This window comes from Magnolia sinica, chromosome 16, assembly GCF_029962835.1.
Source record: "Magnolia sinica isolate HGM2019 chromosome 16, MsV1, whole genome shotgun sequence".
In the NCBI taxonomy this organism is placed as follows: Eukaryota; Viridiplantae; Streptophyta; class Magnoliopsida; order Magnoliales; family Magnoliaceae; genus Magnolia; species Magnolia sinica.
The window spans coordinates 29,090,197-29,094,267 of NC_080588.1; the positions used below are offsets into that span (position 1 = coordinate 29,090,197).

Below are 4,071 nucleotides of genomic sequence, written 5' to 3' on the forward strand. Positions count from 1 at the left end.
TTTTGTTGTTCTTTGCTGATCAAGTTGCTATGTTACAACTTTCATTTTCCTTCCTGCTGCAAAACTTATGATTCTTCTCTATTAGTAGATTCCCTATGATAAATTTCATTTGAGAACTTCTCTCTAGGCATTGTGAAGTTGGAGTTTGCTGTTAGTGGTCCTCAGTGGCAAGAGAAAGTAAATGATTACATCATTGGCTGCAGTTTACAAGGCTAGATGGAATTCCATGCTTAAGTAAGTTTTTGACTGCCTGTTTATAGTTTGCATCCTTGTTTCTGTTATTATTATATGCAAAGATGAATTGCAGCTTTCGTTGTTGGTTGGAAAAGAGACGTGCCCAACCCAAGAGCCAAGGATCCAGGCTTGAGCCCAGCTTGGTCTGCAAGGCATCATCCAATGATGTAGCACTACTTGAAAGAATTGAACTAGGATACATTACTAGAAGATCAGAACCTCCAAGACTATACCAAAAAATTGAAGGCATAGGATTAAGAAGTTTTGGAATCATAAACCTTCTTAATCTATGTGGGATGCATATCATTGATTTGAACCGTCTTTTCATTCACAAAACTTGGGGCAAGCCATAGTTCAAAAGTCACACCAAGATGATCGTAAACATCTGATCAATAGTGCGGAAAATGGACCGTCAATATTTTGTAAAACGAAATAAGTCCAGTCATCACTTGAAACATCTATTATATAGATCTCACTTTGTACTGTTTATGATTCCAAAGTAGCGCTTTGGTTCAATGATTCTAACCATGTGAGCTATGGCCCTTAAACAACAAATAGTTGTAACAAATTGGCCCCATTCAAAAGCTTGGGATCATCAGATCGACGTGATTCTTGCACCATGGCTTGTTCCTAGTAGTACTACTGAATAAACTGTCAAGATTGATGATTGGATGTCTTACATGTCATTCAAAAGGATTGGGGACATTGCTAACATCCCCATAAATTTGTGGACATTAGCAAAACCCACGTGCGCACGTGCGCATGATGCATGCATGTAAACATGTGTATGCTTATATACAGGAGAAATGCTCCATTGCTCTCAGAGCACTATAAGTTAGAGTTCTCCTAATTACAGTCCAATTGATCAATCTGAACTCTGTTAAGTCTAGGACACATTTCATGGACCACCACATAAAAATCACATTGATCCGATATCTCATTCATCCTTGGTTTATTTTATTCCAATGTATCTGTTTTGTATTGTTCTGATATTTTATTCAATCAGATCCATTCTCACTCTAAAGTTTTATTTCTTAACCATATGCATCATATATGCAGATGATATCCTAACCATATGTTCAGCAGGTCCAATTGGGAATGGACCTCTAAAAAAAGATCAGTGGTTGGACAATCCTGTTTAACCAGTTTTGTATAAATGGACACTAAAGACAGGCTAGCAATGGCTCATCTTGAATGAAAAGTTCATTGATAAGACGGTCGGGAATGGGTAGGATTGTCTAGAAAAGTCAATCACTAGATCCATTCTCACTCTAAAAGTTTTTTTTTTTTTTTGGTTTGTGGCCAAATAATGGTAGAGTGCATTGGATGAATGGTCTGAAACAAGTCCATCTCTGCATATGTATATAATCGTATGATACATTTATGTGTATGTATTTATGAATATAACTGTATGATGGTTGAATGGATGGATGGGGGAATCAAAGATATTTTTTTGGGTATGGTTTCATGGACCAAATGGTAATAGAGATGCAGTTTCATAAATGAAAGCAGTTACAAGCACTGACAAGTTGTTGCTATCTTCTGATTATGCAGGTGTATCTTATTGGGAAATAGGAATTTCGCAGTTCCTAAACTTTCATTTGGTCATTTTGTTAGACACTAGTGCATTAAATGCAGATTGCATTGCGCTGTTGTGTATTGATTCCAACATCTAAAGATCTTTTCAAACTATATTATGCTCACACTGATTATCCAATTACTGATCTTTTGCAGATGATGGGTCATGCAAGCAGACCTCTGTTGGACAATGCTGGGAAATGTGTCATCCTGTGTCATGCTTCCTGTAAAGAGTACTACAAGTAGTTTGTTTATGAGGCACTGCCTGTGGAAAGTCATCTACAACAGTTCCTGCATGACAATTTGAATGCTGAAGTTGTTGTTGGAACTATTGAGAACAAGCAAGATGCTATAGACTACTTGACATGGACATTCATGTACTAGAGGCTTACCCAAAACCCAAACTACTACAATCTCCAGGGCATCAGCCATAGGCATCTTTTGGATCACCTTTCCGAGCTCGTTGAGAACACAATAAGTGATTTGGAAGCAAGTAAATGCGTGGCCATAGAAGAAATGTATCTCTCCTCTAAACCTTGGCATGATTGCATCATACTATTACATCAGTTACACTACCATCGAGCGCTTCAGTTCATCATTGACTTCGAAAACAAAGATGAAGGGTCTTCTGGAAATTTTGGTTTCAGGTTCTAAATATGCTCAGCTTCCAATTCGACCAGGTGAGGAAGAGCTGAAAAGAAAATTGATCAACCACCAGAGGTTTTCTGTTGAAAACCCCAAGTGCATGGATCCGCATGAGAAGGCAAAGGTGTTGTTACAAGCCCACTTCTCGAGACATACAGTGGTAGGAAATCTAGCAGTCGATCAGAGAGAGGTTCTCCTCTCTGCTAACAGGTTGCTTCAGGCTATGGTTGATGTTATTTCCAGCAATGGGTGGCTCAATCTAGCTCTTCTCACGATGGAAGTGAGTCAGATGGTGACTTAAGGCATGTGGGAGCATGACTCCATTCTTCTGCAACTTCCACACTTCACATGGGAGCTGGCGAAGAGGTGTGAAGAAAATCCAGGGAAGAGTACTGGAACAGTCTTTGATTTGATGGAGATGGAGAATGATGAAAGGCATGAGCTGCTCCAGATATCAGAGTCACAGCTGCAGGACATCATCCACTTTTGCAACCACTTTCCTAACATTGATATGGTGTACGAGGTGCTGGATAGTGATGATGTGAGGCCTGGGGAAAATGTTACCTTGCAGGTCACCCTTGAGCGAGACTTTGAGGGGCGTGAGGGGCGCTCAGAGGTTGGACTAGTTGATCAACCCAGATACCCGAAAGCCAAGAAGAGGGGTGGTGGCTTGTGGTTGGTGATAGCAAAAGCCAGCAGCTGCTGGCGATAAAGAGGGTGTCGCTGCAACGGAGGGCAAAAGTCAAGCTTGACTTCACTGCTCCTGTAAAAGTTGGAAAGTAAGTCATATATGCTGTATTTTGTGTGTGATTCGTATCTAGGATGTGACCAGGAATATAGTTTTACAATTGATGTCAGAGACGCAGCAGAAGGTGGTTGAGATGGGAGAGTGAGTCAATTGCCATGGCAGCCTTTTGATCCTGGTCGATGAGGGCATGCTTGATGTACAAAGTGGGCCTCTGTTTATCTGCTGATTTTGCACTTATGTTCTGGTATTATCTCTTTCCATATGCGGTTTTTTTCCCTTGCATCAGGTAAACACTTTCTGATGTTGCTTTCTGTTTTCCTCAATGATTGTTACTTAACACAAGGAACAATGTTAACTCTAGCGTTTAGCAGCCATAGACCAAAGTTATCTGTTGCTACTGTTTGCTTTGGATGCTTTAGAACATAACTGTTTTCACTCTTTTCCTCTAGATGAGAATAATTTTTCATTGTGAAAAAAAAAACTATATTGTGCTCTCCCAGTGAATGTTATGAAGTTAAGAAATGCTCTTACCTGAACCTCTAATGGCTAGGATGAATTCTAATCTTTTATTTTGTTAAATGGTTTCAGTTGATTAAACTATTCACTTTTCATGGATTTGAGCTGGTTATTTGTAATATATGAAGGGTTGACTAAAGTAGTCTTTTCTTGGATTCAATCTGGTTGTTTGTAATATCTGTAGGAAGGGCTCAAAAGAAGGTTGAACAAGAGAAGATGCTAAGTAGCCAATTCAAGGCAAGGCATAGCCAACAGATGAAGTTCCGGGTAATTTCTTTTGTATGGGTCCTAGTTAGGAGGGGAAGTGTTTAGTTAAGAGGGTTAAAAAGTCAATTTTTGTTGGAGTGGGC

General features: G+C 39.6%; 1 pseudogene; it reads left to right on the plus strand.

The window, feature by feature from the left end:
* The first annotated feature begins 1,866 nt into the window (after nucleotides 1-1,866).
* Nucleotides 1,867-3,646, plus strand: LOC131228793 (DExH-box ATP-dependent RNA helicase DExH12-like; annotated as a pseudogene).
* Nucleotides 3,647-4,071: the final 425 nt, after the last annotated feature.